This window comes from Hemitrygon akajei, chromosome 11 (genome assembly GCF_048418815.1).
Source record: "Hemitrygon akajei chromosome 11, sHemAka1.3, whole genome shotgun sequence".
NCBI lineage: Eukaryota > Metazoa > Chordata > Chondrichthyes > Myliobatiformes > Dasyatidae > Hemitrygon > Hemitrygon akajei.
Genome location: NC_133134.1, coordinates 86413365 through 86436634, shown reverse-complemented (window position 1 = coordinate 86436634; position 23270 = coordinate 86413365). Strand labels below are relative to the sequence as shown.

Genomic DNA, 23270 nt, shown 5'->3' with positions numbered 1-23270 from the left:
AGTCTGCTCTGCTATTCCTTCATTACTAATTTATTATCCCTCTGAACCCATTCTCCTGCCTTCTCTCATAACCTTTGATGCCCTTACTAATCAAGAACCTACCAACCTCTGCTTTGAGTATACCCAATTACTTGGCCTCTACAGCCATCTGTGGCAATGACTTCTACAGACTCACCACTGATTCATCTGGGCTTTGTGTTTGGTGAAAGAGTTGTGGAAGTTGTGCTTGTTCTCAGTGATATAGAGAAGTGATTAAATGATTGCTGTCTTTAGGATATGAAAAGTGTTCGGATGAGTTTGACCAGATATTTTATCTGGTCGCAAGCAGTTGATGTTGCCTGAGCTCATAGTGCAGTAAAAAATGCTCTACAGAAACAATATCTGTGTGAGTGGTGAGTACATAAAGCTGGTTTGAAGCAATTCATTCAAATGAAATATTCCAGGGTACTAAATGAATTCAAATCAGACTTCTTATCACTGACTTAAATTATGTGAAATGTGTTGTTTTGTAGTAACAGTACAATGCAAAGCCAGAAATTACTATAAATCACAAAAATAAATAGTTCAAACAGAAAGAATAATGGGGCAGAATTCATAGGTTCCTGGACCATTCAGAAGTCTGATGGGGGAGGAGTAGAAGCTGAGTGTGGATTTTCATGCTGCAGTGCCTCCTGAATGGTAGTAAAGCATTGAGAGCATGTCTCGGATAGTGAAGTTACTTCAAATAGAATAGAACAGAACTTTATTATTGTTGCTCACTACAATAAGATTGTGGGGCTACTTCAGTCAATGCAAAATCGATATTTACAATGCATGCAGTATAACTTAATTTTTTTAAAAATCCATATTTACATGCAACAAGTGACAACAATATTCCATATCACTTGAAAGGTCATTGGCAAGCTGGGTTGTAGCATTATTTAGCTGCACAACAGCCCTGGGGAAGCAGCTGTTTTTTCAGACTTACTGTCTTGGCTAAGATGTTTCTGTACGTCCAACCAAACGGTGGGAGATTGAACAAACAGTGTCCGGGATGGAATGGGTCTTTAATGATGTTTCGAGAACACCATAAGAATTGAGAGTTATAGATTGTCTCCAGACCTGGTAGTTGAATGATGTGCTAGCCCATCCTAATCACCCCTTGGAGTGCTTTGTGATCTATCTTGCTGCAGCTAGAGTACCACACTGTCAGTATGCTCTATGTTGCTCATCAGTAAAATTTGCCCTGCAATTTTTGGGGCAGATTAGCTCTCCTTAAGCACCTCAGGTAGTATAAATGTTGCTGTGCCTTCCCTACTATTGAGGTTGTGTTGATAGACCAAGAGAACTCCTCGGTGATGTTCATCTCCAAAAGTTGAACTGGAGGCCCTTTCCAGTACCTCACCATTTATGAATAGTGGGGCTTGTTCCTCTTGCCTTCCTGAAGTCACTTATAATTTATTTTGTCGTCTTGATGTTGAATGATAGGTTGGAATTCTTGCACTAATCAGACAGTTTCACTACCTGCCCTCTATATGTAGATTTGTTGTTGTTTACCAAGGAACTTGAAACTACTCACCCTCTCAATTGCAGGCCCATTGCTGTTGATCTGTCTCAACAGTCTGTCTCCGTTCCTCCTACAACACAATCTGCTCTTTTGTTTTTTGGACATTGAGGGAGAGGTTATTATCAAGGCGTCACTGTGTCAGGGTGTCAGCCTCTCCTCTGTAGGATGTCTCATTACCACTCGAAATAAGGCCGGTCAAAGTCGTGTCATCTACAGATTTGATCAGCCAATTGGAGTTGTGTGAGGCAGTATAGTCGTGGGTGCAAAGGGAGCAGAGAAGAGGACTCGGAACACAACTCTGGGGGGCACCTGTGTTGAGGGTCAGAGGGGTAGAGGTGAGAGAGCCTATCCTTACCACCTATTGGCGATCTGATAGGAAGTCCAGGATCCAGCTGCACAAGCTGGGGTGCGGGCCGAGGTCTCTGAGCCTCCTGTCAAGTCTGGAGAGAATTATGGTGTTGAATGCTGAACTGTAGTCCAGGAACAGCATTCTAATGCATCCCTTTTCTCCAGGTGAGTGAGGATGGTGTGTAGTGCTGTGGCTATGGCGTTATCAGTAGACCGGTTCCATCAGTAGGCAAATTGTAGGGGGTCCAGTGTGCATGGTAGCAAGCTGCAGATGTAGTCTTTAACCAGCCTCTCAAAGCACTTGCTTATACTTGAGGTGAGTGTGACAGGGCGCCAATCATTCAGGCATGCTACCTTGGTTTTCTTAGGTACAGGGACAAAGATGGACGATTTGAAACAGGAGGGCACTACACACTGGAAAAGGGAGAGATTAAAAATGTCCTTAAACATACCAGCCAACTGTTCACGCACTTTAAGGATGTGCCCTGGAATGCTGTCCGGCCCTCCTGCCTTGCGGCTGTTGATACATTGTTATGCAGTTAAATGCATTATATTAAATAAAAGTTAATTTCATGTTTCTCCAAATTCCTACATCATATAAGTAGTCTGAAGTTATATTTGTGTTCAGCTTTAAGTGGCCAATCGTAACCACAAAAAAATTTCTGAGGAAGCAATACTCTAAAAAAAATAAATTGCTGTCCAGTGTATTAGTCACGACTCCATTATCATTGGGCTACCAGGATTCTAGTTAGTGAATTGATCTAGCTAGATCTTTTGGACTAATGCTATTTTCCTTGGTGGATAAACTAGACAATGGTTTGAGTCAGCCCCTTCTGCCACAGATGTACTACTTTAATGTGGACATGTGATTATTTATGATTCACTGGGGTCCAATCATGCTTTTGAGTCAGTAGGTTGTAAACTCTCACACCACAAAGAGGGATGAGTGCTAAATCCAGCCCATTTCCAGTGCTCTGGGCCTGGATGGGTGAAGCCTACACCACGTAGGCAAAATGGTGAAGGGCGCATGAGAGGTCAGACTTTGCACATTTAAGCTCCCTATTCCTTGATAATTGAAGCATTAAGTGAATGGGTCAGTGCTAGTTTCAGAGCTCAATCATATATTTTTTCATTCTAAGCATTATTTCAATCACCGCTGCAGGCTTCCCTTTCAGCTAGAGATATTATCCCTCTATTGATTATCTCTAAACCAGGCTGCATTGTGAGCTGTTTTCCAGGAAAGTTGTAAGAGAAAGCCACAATGACCAAACACACTTGCATTTATAAAGCACTTCACTGCTGATGGGTCATCTTGAAGAGCAATAGATTGATTTAACACAGCAAGATTCCACAAGAGCCAGTGGCCACTTCATCTGCTTCAGTGATACTGGCTGAGTGTTAAATGCTGGTCAGGTCTTCCCTGTCCTTTAAAAATTTGCCCTAGTTTTCATTTATGTCACCTATGTCACCTATTTCATTTATGTCAAGCTACCTTGGTTGAGAGAGTGGTACCTTTCAGAGTTCATTGCTTCCAAGCAATAAAGTCCACAGAGTAGGGCTTCATCCCACAACCTGAGCTATTAGAGCAAACACGAGGAAATCTGCAGATGCTGGAAATTCAAACAACACACACAAAATGCTGGTGGAACACAGCAGGCCAGGCAGCATCTATAAGGCGAAGCATTGTCGACGTTTCGGGCCGATACCCTTCGTCAGGACTAACTGAAAGGAAAGATAGAGATTTGAAAGTAGTGGGGGAGGGGGAAATGCAAAATCCCCCCCTCCCCCTTTCTTTCTCCCGAGGCCTCCCGTCCCATGATCCTTTTCCTTCTCCAGCTCTGTATCACTTTCACCAATCACCTTTCCAGCTCTTAGCTTCATCCCACCCCCTCCAGTCTTCTCCTATCATTTTGCATTTCCCCCTCCCCCCCCACTACTTTCAAATCTCTTACTATCTTTCTTTTCGGTTAGTCCTGACGAAGGGTCTCGGCCCGAAACGTGGACAGTGCTTCTCCTTATAGACGCTGCCTGGCCTGCTGTGTTTCACCAGCATTTTGTGTGTGTTACCTGAGCTATTAGAAGTGGTTTATTGTGGTCACATGTACCTAGGTACATTGAAAAAGTTCTCTTGCATATTATTCATGGAGAATTCATTACATCATTGCAATGAGGCTGTATAAGGTAAAACAGTAACAGAATGCAGAATAAAGTGTTACAGTTACAGAGTGCAATACAGGTAGATAATAAGGTGCAAGACCCTATCTAGGTAGATTGTGAGGGCAAGAGAGCATCTTATTTTATTTAGTGATACAGCGTGGAGTAGGCCCTTCCAGCTCTTCCAACCCCCAACAACCGGATTAACCATAACCTAATCATGGGATAATTTACAACCTACCCAGTACTGTATGTCTTTGGACTGTGAGAGGAAATTGAAGTACCTGGAGAAAACCCACACATTCCATAGGGAAGGACGTGCAGAAACTCTTTACAGAGCAGTGTCAAACTCTGGAATGCCTGAGCTGTAATAGCATTGCACTAACTGCTATGCTACCATGGTGCTAGGGGTCCATTGATGGTCTTATAACAGTGGGATTGAAGATCTCCTTGAGTCTGGAGATGCGTGCTTTCAGGTTTTGTATCTTCTGCCTGATGGCAGAGGGGAGAAGAGGGAATGTCTGGGGTGGCTGCAGTTATTGATTTCTGGCTGCTTTACAGAGGCAATGAGAACTATGGACAGAGTCTACTCCTGCCTGAACGGTCCTACTAAATTTTCCCAGCAGTTCCTATCGTTATCTCTGATTTCCAGCTCTTTTGCATTGCTGGGAATTCTTTTTGGTACTTTTAAGGGTGATATATAAATGCAGCATGAAGCATATTTGGGCAGCATTAGGCAGAGAATGGTAAACTTGGTGAGATTCATTTTCACTCAGATTATTTCATTTTACTAGTGCATTGAGGATTAGGCGTTGGCTTCGCAGAAGAAGCCAGAGCGTGATTGTAGAGGGTTTCCTCTCTGACTGGAGGCCTGTGACTAGTGATGTGCCGCAGGGGTCGGTGCTGAGTCCGTTATTTGTCATCTGTATCAATGCTCTGGATGATGTGGTAAACTGGATTAGCAAATTTGCAGATGACACCAAGATTGAGGATGTAGTGACAGTGAGGAAAACTATCAAAGCTTACAGCGGGATCTGGATTGGCTGGAAAAATGGCAGATGGAATTTAATGCAGATGAGCGTGAGGTGTTGAACTTTGGGAGAACCAACGTGAGTAGGTCTTACACAGTGAACAGTAGGGCACTGAGGAATGCAGTGGAACAGAGGGATCTGGGAATTCATCCCTTGCAGTTGGTGTCACAGGTAGATAGGAGTCATAAAGAAATCTTTTGGGACTTTGGCCTTCATAAATCAATGTATTGAGTACAGGAGTTGGTATGTTGTATTGAAATTGTTTATGATATTGGTGAGGCACAATTTGAAGTATTTTGTTCAGTTCAGGTCACCTACCTATAGGAAAGATTTAAATAATTGAAAGAGTGCAGAGATAACTTAGGAGGATGTTGCTGTGACTTGAGGGCCTGAGTTAAAGGGAAAGATTGAATAGGCTAGGGCTTTATTCCCTAGAACATTGATGATTGAGGGGAGATTTGATAGAGGTTTACAAAATTATGAGGGGTATAGATAGATAGATAGATACTTTATTCATCCCCATGGGGAAATTCAACATGGGGAAATGTTAGCTAGCTAGAATAGCTAGGGTAAGTGCAAACAGGCTTTTTTAACTGAGCTAGAGGTCATGGGTTAAGGGTGAAATGTGAAATATTTAAGGGGAACATAAGTGGGAACTACTTTACTCAGACAATGGTGGGAGTGTGGAATGAGCTGCCAGTGGAAATAGTGGACGCAGGTTTGATTTCAGCAAAATTTGGATGGGAGGGGTATAGAGGGTCTGGGTGCAGGTTGATGGACTAGATGGGCCAAAGGGCCCGTTTCTGTGCTGTGCTGTACTGCACCTCAACAAGGGAAAATAATAAGGGTGCAGAATAAAGTGCAACAGCTATGAGGAAGTAGATTGTGAGGTCAAGGGTCTGTCTTATCGTACTAGGGCACCATTTATAAAAGCAGCCTTAATCCTGGTGCTGTGTGCATTCAGGCTTTTGTATTCATCTGCCTGTGAAGAGAATTTAACAAGAATACTGACCTGCCAAGTTGGTAAGGGAGCTATGAAGTATGAGTTTTTTTCTCTTCCACATCAGTCAGTATCATCTGGATCAGGATCTATGTGCAGAGATATGAGTGTGGCATTCTGGTCAATCTCTCCTGCATCCTCTCTGAAGTGCACATCCCTTTTGGAGTGCGAATCAGATCTATTTATTTATTTATGATTAGTTTATTTTCACTGACATACGTTAAGAAATTTGTCATTTTGCAGAGCGGTATAGTGCAATACATAAAATATACTACTCAATAGCCACTTTATTAAATACGCCTTGTAAATGCAAATATCTAATCATGTGGCAGCAGCTCAATGCATAAAAGCATGCAGGTGTGATCAAGGGGTCCATTTGTTGTTCAGACCAAACATCAGAATGGGGAAGAATGTGATCTAAGTGACTGAATGTTGGTGTCAGACGAAGTGGTTTGGCTATTTCAAAAACTGCAAAACTCCTGAGATTTTCATACATAACAATCTCTAGTTTACAGAGAATAGTGCAAAAAACAAAACAAAAAATCCAGTGAGTGGCAGAACTGTCAGAGGGGAATGGCCAGATGGTTTCAAGCTGACAGGAAGGCAACAGTAACTCAAATAACCACACATTACAACAGTGGTGTGCAGAAGAGCATCTCTGAACACAGTACGTATGTTGAACTTTGAAGTGGACTGAGTGTAAGTGGCCACTTTATTAGATGCAGGAGTAGAACCCGGTGTTGCCTCCTGTTGCTGTAGCTCACCCACTTCAAGATTGGACATTTCTGTTGGTGTATGTGTGTGTATGAGGTACTGTGAGGTATTGAGATAGTGCTCATGGAATCAGACTGTTCAGAAATCTGATGGTGGATGGTAAAATGACTTTATTGCAGAACATATTGCAAGACATACTCCAGATGTGACCAAACCAGCATTCTTGGAATGTTCAACTGTGTAACACGGGAAACACAGCAGCCTATTAGAAGCAAGTTCCATTGAATGATGATGTGACAGTGACTCAATAATGTTTTTACTGAAGGGTCTTGAGGGTTATGCACTGGGAGGCAGCAGCAGTAGAGAATTGTTCTTGGAAGCCGAGCACAGTGCAGCTTTGAGAGAATGTGTTAAATCAAGCTTCCTTCTACCCTCCCAAGGGACATAAAAGATACCACAATTGCTGTGTGGGAGCAGTTAAACTCTCAAGGCAAAAGTAATATCCACTAAGCCATGGTTAAGACCTTGTTCTATTAAGCAATGCCATATGAGAAAAAATGGACAACTTTTTGGGGGAGTTAACTTTGGATAGTTGTCTGCACTTTGGAGGTAAGAAATCTGAGATTTTCTGGGATATAAAGAAATATTCAACCAATTTATATTTATGTGTTTTCTTTAATGTAGTTAAATATTCCAATCTGATTTGTGACCATACAATTACACATGGGTATGTATTGGGTTAGGTAGATTAAAGCTGCCCGAGTAAAATTTAAGGAACATCTTAAATCCAGTCTTGCACAGACTGGAGAAGTTGGAATTGTTCTCTGGAGCTAAGAGGGTCAAGGAAAATTGGAGCAAAACTCTGCTGATGCTGGAATTGCTCACTATTCCCTCACGGCACCAGAGAGCTGATTCAGTCCCAATCTCTGACGCTGTTTTTGTGTCTGGGAGGTTGCCTGTTCTCCCAGAGACCATGTAAATTTCCCCTGGGATGCTCCAGTTTCTCTGTTATTTAATATGTTTATCGGCTGCTGTATTACAATACACTGCCTTTAGTATATAGGTAAGTGAGAATGTCACGGGGGCTAATGAGAAATGTGGGGATAATTAACAAATGGTATTAAAGTAGTATTGATGGAAATGGGCAATTGATAGCTGCTCCTCTGCTCTGTCTAGGTCAACCCTTTGGCTCAAGGGTCATTCATCAAAATGAGTAAAGTAGGAAGATGTGGTTTTAATTTGCAAAGGAAAAAGTGGAGAGAAAGGGCTGAGAGAAGCTTTGATGGAACATCACACCAGGTTCAGAGGAGTGCCCACTCCAGTTTAATGACACCCTTCCTATATATGGTACCCCAAGCACTCTATCAAAATTCTATAGATGTACTGTTGAAAGTATCCTAACCCTTTGCATCATGGTTTGGTACAGCTACCTGAATGCACAGAAACATAAGTTGTAGAAATTAACGGCTTTTGCCTGGTACATCACTGGCACATCCTGCCCCGCTATTGGTAGTATCTTGAGGAGGTTCAACATCAAAGATCCCTGCCATCCTTCTACAGCTATGAGATACAGAAGCCTGAAGCCTCACACCACTAGATTCAAGAATAGCTACATCCATGTAGCAAAATCTTAATCACTATGCAACACAATGAATATTTTGCACTGTAATGTACTTTATTTATGTTCTTTTTTGTATAAATTATGCATATTTTGTTTTTAATTTATCTCCTATGAATGCTGTTCATGTGATGCAATGTGCCTGTGATGCTACTGCAAGTAAATTTTTGTTGCATCTGTGCACACATCTACCTGTGCATAAACATGATTAAACTGTGGCTTTAATGATGTCTTGCACAGCTGCTGTATCGCAGAGGTGGTGAGGGGTCAAGGTTGTGCAAGGATTTGACAAGGATGTGAATTTTAAATGGTGCTGGACAAAGGACTAATGTCGGTCATTGAGCACAGTGGCTGATGGGTGCAAATACTTCCTTTTTCACGTGAAGTCTCCTATGGAGCGTGTTGAATGGTGTTACAGAGGAAAACCTTTAGGGCAGTTTTCTGCCAGTTACATATTCTAAGCAGTAGTGAGAAGGAAGGCCATTGTTCATAGCCATTGGGGGAAGAATGTTGGCCAGAATCCCTGCAGAAATCCCTCCAGTTGCTTGGAAACTTCAGATTTCATCCACAGCACCTCCGAGAGGCAGTGCAGTTTATTTGATTGATATGTTCAGGTCTCTGGAAACGTGAACAGTCTGCTGGAAGTAGAAGGATTCCTCAGCACTCCAGCCTATGCAGCAGGCTAATTAGGATGAACAGTGCTCCTTTGAAGCCTCTGCTGCTCAGTGGCTTCTGCAAACACAAGACTAGCTGTGCTGCATAAAACACTCATGGTGCTATCACACCCCCTTTCTTGGCAGCACTGAGGCTGGGTATGTGTAACAATGCAAAGAGAAATCTCTCTGTCTACAGCCCCTTTCATCTCTGGATGTTATCAGGTGTCAGTCAGTGTATGGAAAGCAAAGCTGCTGTGAGCAGCAGTATGGTAGTCACCCACTGAGCTGGTGTTGATTCACCAGAGCACCTGGGAGAACTCTCATATTGGCCTGGCAATAAGAGTTGTGGAATCTTACGAAAGATGACTCTTGCAGCATACCTTTTGTCCTCTGGGGATGATCATGTTTCAAGTGGCTGGAACAGGGCTTGAACCCATTGCCTTCTGACTTTGCTGCCACCAACATATGGGTGAGGCTCGGTTAAAAGTTAACCTGGGTCGTAATCTCACTTCCTCTTTCCAAGGTACTAAAGTTGCTAAAGAAGGCACAGGACATGCTTACCTTTATTGGGCTGGGATTTGGGTATAAGGGTAAGGAAGAAATGTTGCATCTATTGTAAAACTTTGGTTTAAGCCATACAGTGGCATGCAAAAGTTTGGGCACCCCTGGTCAAAATTTCTGTTACTGTGAATAGCTAAGCGAGTAAAAGATGACCTGATTTCCAAAAGGCATAATGTTAAAGACAACACATCTCTTTAATATTTTAAGCAAAATTACTTTTTTATTTCCATCTTTTACAGTTTAAAAATGCAGGTAGTCCCTGAGTTACAAACGTCCGACTTACGGACAACTTGTACTTATGAACCAAGGAACGAGAACGCCATCCACCATTTTAAGTTGTTGCGGTTGACACTGTGTTGAGTGTTTAACTTTGTATTTGGCTTAAATTTTGCTTAGTAAGATTCACCCTGACCCTGCCCCCCCCCATTCTGGTCGGCTGGTGGTGCAGTCAGATTAGTGCTGGGCTAGAGAACAGAGGTTCCTGAGTTCGATTTAGTGACAGACCGCTCCCAACTCGACCTCCTAAAAAAAACACTGCCACCTCCAGTTTAAATTCCCACGCAGAATATTGTGGAGGATCAAATACCCAAATCCAGCACAGCCCCCACTTGTCCCATTTAACCTGTCTCAGTGCGGACCCGGGGCATTCAGTGTGGTGGTCCTTAGGACCCAGTGGAGCTTGGGACCCACCTCCCACAGTGTTTTATGTTCCATTGACGGGAAATGATCGCGATTGAAAATAAAGTGGAAATAATAAAGCGTTTGGAAAGAGGTGAAACGCCATCACTCATTGGAAAAGCGTTAGGCTACAGTCAGTCAATGATCGGAACAATTTTAAAGGATATCAGATAAAGTGAGAATAATGGAGCATGTGAAAGGCCCTGCCCCAATTAAAGCTACAATTATTACTAAGCAACACAGTGGTTTAATTATTAGGTTTTGGGTTTTTGAGTTTTTGATCCTCCACATCAACCCGGCACAGTGGAAAGCGCACTCGGGAGCGGTCTGTCACTGGATCAAGTTCCCGAGCCCGGCGCTGAAACATACGTTCTTAAGTGTTTCAGCATAGAAAGGTAAAATATATACTATATACTAAGACAAACGTTTGACTAACTGACGCTAAATAATACCGGATGTACTTGTTCCGACTTACATACAAATTCGACTTAAAGACAGACTCAGGAACTGAACTTGGACGTAACCCGGGGACTGCCTGTAACAAAAAAGGAAAAGGGTCTAAAGCAAAAGTTTGGGCACCCTGCATGGTCACTACTTAGTAACAACCCCTTTGGCAAGTATGACAGCTTGTAAACGCTTTCTGTAGCCAGCTAAGAGTCTTTCAATTCTTGTTTGGAGGATTTTCGCCCATTCTTCCTTGCAAAAGGCTTCTAGTTCTGTGAGATTCTTGGGCCGTCTTGCATGCATGGCTCTTTTGAGGTCGATCCACAGATTTTCGATGATGTTTAGGTTGGAGGACTGTGAAGGCCATGGCAAAACCTTCAGGTTGCGCCTCTTGAGGTAGTCCATTGTGGATTTTGAGGTGTGTTTAGGATCATTATTCTGTTGTAGAAGCCATTTGTTTTTCATCTTCAGCTTTTTTTTTACAGACGGTGTGATGTTTGCTTCCAGAATTTGCTGGTATTTAATTGAATTCATTCTTCCCTCTACCAGTGAAATGTTCCCTGTGCCACTGGCTGAAACACAAGCCCAAAGCATGATCGATCCACCCCCGTGTTTAACAGTTAGAGAGGTGTTCTTTTCATGAAATTCTGCAGCCTTTTTTCTTCAAACATACCTTTGCTCATTGTGGCCAAAAAGTTCTATTTTAACTTCATCAGTCCACAGGACTTGTTTCCAAAATGCATCAGGCTTGTTCCTTTGCAAACTTCTGATGCTGAATTTTGTGATGAGGACACAGGAAAGGTTTTCATCTGATGACTCTTCCATGAAGGTCATATTTGCGCAGGTGTTGCTGCACAGTAGAACAGTGCACCACTACTCCAGAGTCTGCTAAATCTTCCTGAAGGTCTTTTGCAGTCTTATGGGGGTTTTGATTTGCCTTTCTAGCAATCCTACGAGCAGTTCTCTCAGAAAGTTTTCTTGGTCTTCCAGACCTCAACTTGACGTCCACCGTTTCTGTTAACTGCCATTTCTTAATTACATTACGAACTGAGGAAATGGCTATGTGAAAACGCTATCTTCTTATAGCCTTCTCCGCTTTGTGGGCATCGTTTATTTTAATTTTCAAAGTTCTAGGCAGCTGCTTAGTGGAGCCCATGGCTGCTGATTGATGGGACAAGGTTTGAGGAGTCAGGATATTTATAAAACTTTAAAATTTGCATCACCTGGCCTTTTCTAACAATGACTGAACAAGCCAATTAAAGTCTGAGACCTTGGTAAAAGTTCTCTGAGAGCTCGAATCTCTTAGGGTGTCCAAACTTTTGCATGCCACTGTATCTGCAGTATTGTGTGCATTTCCAGTAACCCTATTACAGGAAGGATGATGTGGAAGCTTTGCAAAGAGTACAGAAGAGGTTCACCAGGATGTTGCCTGGATTAATGGGCATGAGCCTTAATGAGAGGTTGGACAAACTTAGGTTGTTTCTTCTGGAGCAGCAGAGGCTGAGGGAAGACCTGTAAAAATTTATAAGATTTTGAGAGGCAATGCTAGAATAGATGGCCAGTGTTTTTTTTTCTCCCCCAGGGTAGAACTAGAGGGCATGTATTTAAACAGGTGGCATGTTTAAAAGAGATGAGTGGAGTAAGTGTGTGGGGTAATTTTTTTTCTAGACAGAGGGATGGATGCCTGGAATGGGCTGACAGGTTTGGTGATGGAAGCAGGTACAATGAAGACACGTAAGAGGGTGCTAGACAGCTATGTGAATGTAGAGGGAATGAAGGGAGGTGGATCATGTACAGGCAGAAGAGAATTAATTTAATTTTTAATTGTGTGTGGTACAAATAGCATGGGACAAAGAGCCTATTCCTGTACTGTACTGTTGTATGTCCTTGTCTCTCTGTCAACAGTAGCTACACCTTTTGTGCTAGAGAGGAGTATTTTACAGGTGAGGCTTTGTTAGCATCCTGATAATGAGATGTCACCATTGGGCTGTCACATGTGGAAAGAACAACAACTGCTGTGAGTTATGAGTTGTAGGTTATGTATTTTAAAGGTGGGGGCGGGGAGAATAGGGTGAGGGTTTGTTAGCTTCCTGATAATGAGATGTCACCATTGGGCTGTCACATGTGGAAAGAACAACAACTGCTGTGAGTTATGAGTTGTAGGTTAAGGATTCTTTTTGCACAGAAGTGGGCAATTCTGCATATTGCCCGAGAGAGGAGAAAAAGGGCAATAGCAGAGATATTTTTCCAAGACAAAAAACTTAACCATAAGAAGTGGAGGACTGCAAGTCTAGTGTGAGAGAGGAGCTCAAAGGAAAGTAAAATCTTGATAACAGGAGAAATTAAAGAGAAGGGTAGTTATGAGGAGAGATGTTTTCCGTGGAGCAGAGGAGTTTGAGGGGACATGATTAGTTTTTGTCATCTCATTATATGAGGGATATAGAAGCTTTAGAGAGGGTGCAGAGGAGATTTACCAGGATGCTGCCTGGATTAGAGAGCATATCTTAAGAGGATAGGTTGTGTGAGCTAGGGCTTTTCTCTTTCAAGCAAAGGAGGATGAGATATGACTTGATAAAGGTCTACAAGATGATAAGAGGCATAGATCAAGTGAATAGTTAGAGACTTTGAGAAATGGCTAATACCAAGAGGCATGATTTTAACATGGTTGGAGGAAAGTCTTGGGGGAATGACAGAGGTAACTTTTTTTTTAAATACAGAAAGTGCTGTGTGTGTGAAGTGCTCTGCCGGGTGGAAGTAGAGACAGATACATTAAGAGATATTTAAGAAACTCTTAGCTAGGCACATGGGTTATGGAGAAATGGAGGGCTATATAGGAGGGAAGGGTTACATTGATGGTAAAGTAGGTTAAAAGGCCAGCAGAACATCATGTTCTAGATTCTATTATTGAGGAGTGTAAAATAATGTGAAGTAGATATGATAATCTGTAGGAAACTTTTCCTCATATAAGAGGCAGATGAAAAAAAAGGGTAAGGGGTAAGAGATTCAGATACCCTTTTTCATTGGGGGGGGGGAGGAGAGAGAGAGAGAAAAAACACTAAAGAGTCACTGAAACCTTACATGTAGGTAATCGGTAAAGAAAAGAGGCATTTGACCTTAACTTACTACAATCACCTGGAGGCATGCCTACACCACACCTATGACCTTACAGACAGTTTTGGTTCCCCTTCTCAAGAAACATCTCTTGCTATGGCAAGAGTCCATTGAAGATTTCAGGACTATCATTATAGCGGGATATTGCAGAGGCTACACCACTATTCTTTACATTCATTCAGCTTTCAAATGATAAAGTCACCTCATTGAAATGTACAAAGGTTCCTAAATACATTCTTAAATGTTTGTTTTTACATGATAAATCTTACAATCTCATTACATTGAGCTGCCAGTCCTGCTCCTACAGCCAAGTCTCACGTGCTCTAAGCTCATCTGCCTTACCTACAGTAGTCCTTGCATTAATACAGACACAACTCAGAACATTAGTCCCACATTCATTTTGTTAGCTGCAGAGAGAATATTTTCCTTTGTCTGGGATTTGTAGAACAGAGAGCGTGGTCTCAAGATTAGTCCTAGGCTATTTAGTACTGAAATGATAAGTTTTTTGTTTTTCAGAGACAACTTGGGAGTTCTTGTGCAGGATTCCCTAAAGGTTAATTTGCAGGTTGAGTCAGTGGTAAGGAAGGCAAATGCAATGTTAGCATTAATTTAGAGGACTAGAATAACAAAAAAAAGGCTGAGGCTTTATAAGGCATTAGCCAGACCACACTTGGGCTGTTATGAGCATTTTTGGGCCCATATCTAAAAAAAGATGTGCTGGCAATGGAGAGGGTCCAGAAGAGGTTCATGAGAATGATTTCAAGAATAAAAGGGTTAAATATGAGGAGCATTTGATGGCTCTGGGCCTGCACTCTATAAGGGGTGGGGGGAACCTCTTTGAAGCATATCAAATATTGAAAGGCCTAGAATGGATGTGGAGAGGGTTTCCTATAGTGGGAGTCTAGGACGAGAGGGCACAGCCTCAGAGTAGGTGGATATCCATTTAGAAGAGAGATGAGGAAAAGTTTCTTTAGGCAGAGGGTTGTGAATCTGGAATTCAGTGCCATAGAAAGCTATGTAAGCCAAGTCATTGTGTATATTTAAGGCAGAGGCTGATAGTTTCTTGATTAATCTGGACTTCAGAAGTTATGGGGAGAAGGTAGGAGAATGGGGTTGAGAGGGATAATAATCAGCCATAATAATGGCAGAGCAGACTCCATGGGCTAGTAGCCCAATTCTCTCCTATGCTCACAATTTGCATTAAGGTTGGGCTGTACCTTCCATCTACCTACTGTAGGACAAAGCCCTGCTGACTGGCCTTCCTTTGTGACCCATTCCTAGTAACGTAAAACAGCTGTACCATGAGGAGATCAAGGTTCAGCCAAAACAAGTGTCTTTCCAGGAACATCATTTACTAAAAAATGCTGTAAACTCCTTGTGGTTGAGACATTCCACTGAAGCCCCAAACTGGAAATAAAAGATCAACAAGTTCTCCCATTTCTTCATAAATATTTACCTTGTAAAAAGCAAAATAATTCTCTGACCATCTCACAAAATGCTGGAGGAACTCAGCAGGCCAGGCAGCATCTATGAACTCTTGTACAGTCGACATTTTGGGGTGAGGCCCTTCAGCAGCACAGTGAAAAAAAGATGAGTAGATTTAAAAGGTGGGGGGAGGGGGGAGAGAAACACAAGGTGATAGGTGAAACCTGAAGGGGGAGGGATGAAGTAAAGAGCTTGGAAGTTGATTGGTGAAAGAGATACAAGGCTGGAGAAGAGAGAGTCTGATAGAAGAGGGCAGAAGGCCATGGAAGAAAGAAAAAGGGCAAGGAGCACCAGAGGAAGGCGAGGGACGGGCAAGGAGATAAGGTGAGAAAAGGTAAAGGGGATGTGGAATGGTGAGGGGGGAGGGATTACCGGAAATTTGAGAAATCAGTGTTCATGCCATCAGGTTGGAGGCTTCCCAGACAAAATATAAGCTGTTGTTCCTCCAACCTGAGTGCGGCCTCATCACGACAGTGGAGGTAGCCATGGATAGACATATCGGAATGGGAAGTGGAACTAAAATGGGTTGCCACTGGGAGATCCCGCTTTTTGTGGCAGATGGAATGTATGTGCTCAGTTAAGGGGTCTCCCAATCTACACTGGGTCTCAGCGATTTACAGGAGGTCACATCAGGAGCACTAGACACAGTATATGACCCCAACAGACTCATGGGCGAAGTGTTGTCTCACCTGGAAGGACTATTTGGGACCCTGAATGGTAGTGAGGGAGGTGGTGTAGGGGCAGGTGTCGTTCTTGTTCCATCCTGCACGTTTCCTATGCTGCATTGACTACGTTGGTGCTGCTTCCTGTACCCATGTGGAACTTGTTGACTTCATCCACTTTGCCTCCAACTTCCACCCTTCCCTCAAATTTACCTGATCCATTTCTGACACCTCCCTCCCCTTTCTCGATTTCCTTGTCTCTATATTTGGAGACAGCTTATCTACTGATGTCTATTACAGACTCACAGTTACCTGGACTATATCTCCTCCACCTTGTTGCTTGTAAAAATGCCATCCCTTTCTCTCAATTCTTCTGTCTCCGCTCATCCGCTCTCAGGATGAGGCTTTTCATTCCAGAATGAAGGAGGTATCCTCCTCCTTCCTCCACCATCAACGTTGCCTTCAACTGCATCTCTTTAACTTCACGCTCATCTGCCCTCACCCAGGGATAGAGCACCTCTTGAACTCACCTACTACCCCACCAGCCTTCGCATCCAGCACATTGTTCTCCACAACTTCTGCCATCTCCAACGGGATCCCACCTCCTAGCATATCTTTCCTTCCCCCCCCCCCCCCCCCACTTTCTGTTTCTGTAGGGATCGCTCCCTATGTGAATCCCTTGTCCATTTCTTCTTTCCCACTGATCTCCCTCCTGGTGCTTACCCTTACAAGCAGAACAAGTGCTACACTGCCCCTACACCTCACTACCATTCGGGGCCCCAAGCAGCCCTTCCAGTTGAGGCGACATTTCACCTGTGAGTCTGTTGGGGTCATATACTGTGTGCGGTGCTTCCGATGTGGCCTCCTGTATATTGGTGAGACCCAACGTAGTTTGGGAGACCGCTTCGCCGAGCACTTATGTTCCATGTGGCAAATAAAACAGGATCACTCAGTGGCCATTTATTTTAATTCGACCCCATTCCCATCCCGATATGTCTATCCATGGCCTCCTCCACTGTCGTGATGAGGCCACAGTCAGGTTGGAAGAACAACACCTTGTATTCCATCTGGCTAGCCTCCAATCTGATGGCATGAACATAGATTTCCCAAACTTCCAGTAATGCCTACCCTTCACCATTCCACATCCTCTTTTCCCTCTCTCGCCTTATCTTCTTGCCCTCCCATCACCTCTCTCTGGTGTTGCTCCCCCTTTTCTTTCTTCCGTGGCCTCTATCCTCTTTTATCAGACTCCCCCTTCTTAGCTCTTTCACTAATCAACTTCCCAGCTCTTTACTTCATCCCTCCCCCTTCAGGTTTCACCTATCACCTTGTGTTTCTCTCTCCCTTCCCCCTACCTTTTAAATCTACTCCTTAGCTTTTTTTTATATCCAGTGCTGCCAAAGGGTCTTGGTCCAAAACGTCGACTGTAGTCTTTTCCATAGATGCTGCCTGGCCTGCTGAGTTCTTCCAGCATTTTGTGTGTGTTGCTCTAGATTTCCATCATCTTCAGAGTCTGTTGTTTGTCTGTCATGATAATAATTGAGCTAAACATTGTCTTTTGGGAAGAAGGGTATGGTGTTAAGACCTACAAGTATCTGGGAGTACAGTTAGACGAGAAGCTAGACTGGACTGCCAACACAGATGCCTTGTGCAGGAAGGCACAGAATCGACTGTACTTCCTTAGAAGGTTGGCGTCATTCAATGTTTGTAGTGAGATGCTGAAGATGTTCTATAGGTCAGTTGTGGAGAGCGCCCTCTTCTTTGTGGTGGCGTGTTGGGGAGGCAGCATTAAGAAGAGGGACACCTCACGTCTTAATAAGCTGGTAAGGAAGGCGGGCTCTGTCGTGGGCAAAGTACTGGAGAGTATAACATCGGTAGCTGAGCGAAGGGCGCTGAGTAGGCTACGGTCAATTATGGAAAACCCTGAACATCCTCTACATAGCACCATCCAGAGACAGAGAAGCAGTTTCAGCGACAGGTTACTATCGATGCAATGCTCCTCAGACAGGATGAAGAGGTCAATACTCCCCAATGCCATTAGGCTTTACAATTCAACCGCCAGGAGTAAGATATGTTAAAGTGCCGGGGTTAGGACTCAATGTATTTAAGTAAACTACTTAAGAACTTTTTAAAAGCTATTATTAATGCTTTTTGAGAGAGTGATTTAGATGCATATCATATTTTTACTGAGTTAAGTATTGTATGTAATTAGTTTTGCTACAACAAGTGTATGGGACATTGGAAAAAATGTTGTATTTCCCCATGGGGATGAATAAAGTATCTATCTATCTATCTGTTGTTTCATTCTGGTTGAGATGAAGGTGAATTGTAAACCAAGCTTGGTTCTTCCATGGCAGGAATGGCTGTGATCAATCTGGATCTACCACTGGAACTTGACACTCATTAGCTCCCAGTAGAAGTAGGAAAATGGAGGTCACAATGTGTGATGTTAGAAGCAGATGGGTGTAGGCTTCAGTTTCCTACTGTCTTGGGAGTATTGTTGGTGCCATTAGATGGAATTGCATCTGTGAAGGGGAGATGTCAGCGTAGTGATCCCAGTAATAGGACAAAACAGGTTTGGCAGCCGGTTGCTGTTGCCACACAGCTCCGACAGTCACATGGGTTTCTCCTGCTTTCAATCTCGTCACTGTCTTGCCATGACCCCATGGGTTTCCTCTGGCTAATCTGGTTTCCTCCCACATTCCAAGGATGTATGGGTTAGTAGGCTATTGGGCCAAAGGGGCCTGTTGCCATGCTGCATCTCTAAATAAACTATAGAAACCCCAAAGGTGCAAGTTGCAACATAGAAAAGTACTGCTCAGGAACAGGACCTTCGGACTATAGTGTTGTGCTACTAATTAATCTAATAATTAAGCACCTAACTAAACAAATCCTTTCTGCGTGCACGATGACCATATCTTTCCGTCCCCTGCACATTCACAGGCCTATCTAAAAGCCTTTTATATGCCTCTATTGTATCTGCCTCCATTATCACCCTGACAGCACATTCCAGGTACCCACTACTGTGTTTTTTTTAAAAAAACTTGCCTCCACACATCTCTTGAACTTGACCTCCTTTCACCTTAAATGTATGTCTTCTGGTGTTAGACATTTCAACCCTGGGGAAAGAAATACAGCTGTTTAATCTTATCTATGCCTCTCATAATTAGATTAATTAATTACTGCATATTGCCCCTGGTCTAGGTGGGTGGCAGGAAATTGGCAGGAGGTGGGTGAGTTGGTGGATGTCTGACAGTGAATAGGTTAGAGGGAAATTAGTGGGACTGATGCTCTTGAGCACTAGCATAGACTCAATGGGGCAAATGGTCCCCAGTATCTTAAAGAAATATGCAAGAGAAAGCTTGATTCCAAATAAATGAGCCTAGCTATCATTCCATTGTGTTGTATTCATCATCCTGTGACTAATGATGAAACAATAACCACTTCCCATTCGAAGCCAGGAGCAGTTGCTTTCCAAGATGTTTATGAGATGGTGATAGCTAAACAAAGCAATTCTGGCCTAAAAATGAGTACTGACTCACAACATGTCTGCCCTTTCACCCTTACCAAGCAGTCACTGTGAAGAATCTTCATAGCGTGGCTTGGTTGGAGGTCACTTGGCTGATTTGGAGAATAAAGTTGGAACTGAGGTGGATGCAAATTTTGGGCCATATTACTTGGGGACTTTTTTTTAGGAAAAACTCAACATCTGCTAATTGGAGTTACTGTAGTGAGGTTTGGCATCATTAACTAGAGAAAATCTGCAGATGCTAGAAATCCAAGCAACATACAAAATGCAGGAGGAACTTAGTAGGCCAGGCAGCATCTATGGGAAAAAAAAGTCAGTGTTTGGGGCTGAAACCCTACGGCAGCACTGGAGAAAAAATGAGGAGTTGGTTTAAAAGGTGGGGGAGGGGAGAGAGAAACACAAGGTGATAGGTGAAACCAGGAGGAGGAGGGATGACGTAGAGAGCTGGGAAGTTGATTGGTGAAAGAGATACAAGGCTGGAGAAGGCAGAGTCTGATAGGAAAGAACAGAAGGCCATGAAAGAAAGGAAAGGGGGGAGGAGCACCAGAGGGAGGCAATGGGCAAGCAAGAAGATGAGGTGAAAGAGAGAAAGCTAGATGGGGAATGGTGAAGGGGGTGGCAGGGCCATTCCAGAAGTTTGAGAAATCCTCTGCTGTCACGATGAGGCCACACTCAGGTTGGAAGAACACTCCTCTACTGTTGTGATGAGGCCACACTCAGGTTGTGACACTTTATATTCTGTCTGGATGGCCTCCAACCTGATGGCATGAAAATTGATTTCCTGAATGTCTGGTAATGCCCCCCTCCCCACCATTCCACATCCTCTTTTCCCTCTCTCACCTTATCTCCTTGCCTGCCCATTGCCTCCCTCTGGTGCTCTCCCCGCCCCTACCCCCCCCACACCTTTTTTCTTCCATGGCCTTCTGTTCTCTCCTATTGCACTCTCCTTTTCTTTCACCAGTCAACTCTTTACTTCATCCCTCCCTCAACCAGTTCCACCTATCACCTTGTGTTTCTCTCTCCCCTCCCTCACCTTTTAAATCTACTCCTCATCTTCTTTTCTTCTCCAGTCCTACTGAAGAGTCTTGGCCCAAAATGTTGACTGTACTTTATTTCCATAGATGCTGCCTGGCTTGCTGAGTATTAATGACGATTGTGTGTCGTCGTTAATAGCTTTGTTAGATTTCACAAGTCCTGAAGAACCTTAGAGTAAACCTGACCTGCTGAGGTTTTCTGGCATTTCCCATTTTCTGCTTCTGGATCACATTGCTTCTGTTTTTCTTATTCTGTTTGTGTAGGTCTGGTCTGCCATCCCAGTCCTAGAACGTTATTTAGACCCAGATGTTCTCTGCTGGTAACTGCTCCCATTAAGCCATTTCAATTGTCCTGTCACAGATACTCCTATTGTTCTACACATCACCCCACCTTCTCACCTACAGAAAATTAACCTGTCTTTTCCTTTCCCAGTTCCAACAAAGTTTTGCAAACCTGAAATGTTGATTCACTTCCCACAGATGCTTCCTGGCCTGCAATTTTTCCAGCATTGTGCATTTTTATTTCAGATTTCATGCATCTGCAGCTATAGTTGATTTTCATGTCAGCAGACCTGCTTCCCTAATACTTATCTATTCTCTGTCTCAGAATCCCAAGGGTATTAAGACACAAAAAACTACAGTTACTGGAATTCAGAGCAACAAACAATTGGTTGAAATCTCCCTTTCCTCCCATAGATTCTGAAATTACTTGTGTTCATACGTTAGTGGGTATGGATATCACTGGCACTGTTATTAATACCTTTTGAACTGTTTGTTTGTTATGTGCTGTGTCATATAATGTGGACGATCATGGTCTTTTCATGACCATGATTGTTCTTGGCAAACTTTTCTACAGAAGTGATTTGCCATTCCCTTCTTTTGGGCAGTGTCTTTACAAGACAGGTGACCCCAGCCATTGTCAATACTCTTCAGACATTGTCTGCCTGACGTCAGTGTCGCATAACCAAGACGTGATATGCATCAGCTACTCATATGACCATCCACCATCTGCTCCCTGATCATGGGGCTAAGCAGGTGCTATACCTGCAGGCTAGCAGAGGGAAGGAGTGCCTTGCACCTCCTTTGGTAGAGACATACCTCCACTACCACCCTCTCCTGAACTTAAGGGATTGATTTGAAACAGGCAGTCAGTAGGTATCCAGTCATGTCAGACTGGCTAATGATAGCGGAGTTCCCTTCTTCAAGGACATCAGTGAGCTAGATAAGTCTTTTACAACAATGCGGTGTTCTGGTTTCTGTTGCCAAGGCTAGCTTTTCTTTAAATCCTAGACTGCTATAATTTCTTGAGTTTGAATTCCCCAGCTGCTAATGTTAGTCGAGTTTGAATTCATTTCCTTGATCATCGGCGCAGTTTCTTAACTGCTGGATCGCCAAAGCTCCTTTTGTTATTTGTTAACCCTTCATGGTACACTGAAGTTGTAATAAGGCATACAGAATGGCAAGTCCTCTATATAAAATAAACATCCCAGTTTGATCTTTGAATGATCAGAATGGTGATCAGAGTCATCATATATGATGGAAACAGGCCCTTTGGCCCAATTGATCAATTCTGCCTATAGTCAAGGAACAAGGATCAATCTTACTTGCTGTATACATTTACATCTGTACAAAATCTGCTGTGTTGGTCAGGGTATGACATGCAACAAAAAACATTCAATGATTATAAAGAATTATACAGTCGGCCCTCCTTATCCACAAGAGATTGGTTCTGGGACCCCTCACGGATACCAAAATTCACAGATGCTCAAGTCCCTTATTCAACCTGTTTCAATGCGGTGGATCTTAGGACCCAGCAGAACCCGAGACCTTATTTAACCTGTTTAAGTGCAGTGGTTGTTAGGACCTGGGGGGTAGAGCTCTGAATCCACAGTGTTTCTATTCACAAAAATAATCACGATCTCGATTGAAAATAAAGTGGAAATAATAAAGTGATCGGAAAGAGGTGAAACACCATTGGTCACTAGAAAAGTGTTAGGCTGCATCGGTCAACGATCGGAACAATTTTAAAGGATAAAGTGAGAAAGGCTCTGCCCCAATTAAAGCTACAATTATTACTAAGCAACGCAGTGGTTTAATTATTGGGTTTTGGGGTTTTGAGTTTTTGATCCTCCACATCAACCTGGCACGGTGGAAAGCACACTCGGGAGCGGTCCGTCACTGGATCAAGTTCCTGAGCCCGGCGCTGAAACATATGTTCTTAAGTGTTTTATATGCATAGAAAGGTAAAATATATACTATATACTAAGATAAACGTATGACTAACTGACACTAAATAATACCAGATGTACCTGTTCCGACTTACTTAGTAAGAGAACTTCTGATTTTTTTGATCCCCATCCACAATAACCCACGCACATCCTCCCATATACTTTAAATCATCTCTAGATTACTTATAATATCTAATACAATGTAAATGCTATGTAAAATAGTTGTTATACTGTATTGTTTAGGGAATAATGACAAGAAAAAAAGTCTGTACATGCTCGAACAACAAGTGCTGGAAGAGCACTTCCGGGTTTTCACAATTCGCGCATGCGGAATTCGCGGATAAGGAGGGCTGACTGTATATAACAAAGTTAGAAGTTAAAATATGGATACAGAATAAAATGTGGATAAATAGAAACATTAAAACCTACAGCACAATACAGGCCCTTCGGCCCACAAAGTTATGCCAAACA

The 23270-nt window shown here is 43.0% G+C and overlaps 1 protein-coding gene across 3 annotated transcripts in view; it reads left to right on the top strand.

Moving 5' to 3' along the window:
- gatad2b (GATA zinc finger domain containing 2B) overlaps positions 1-23270 on the top strand; it is a 137749-nt gene that overhangs the window by 31756 nt on the left and 82723 nt on the right. The window lies entirely within an intron of this gene.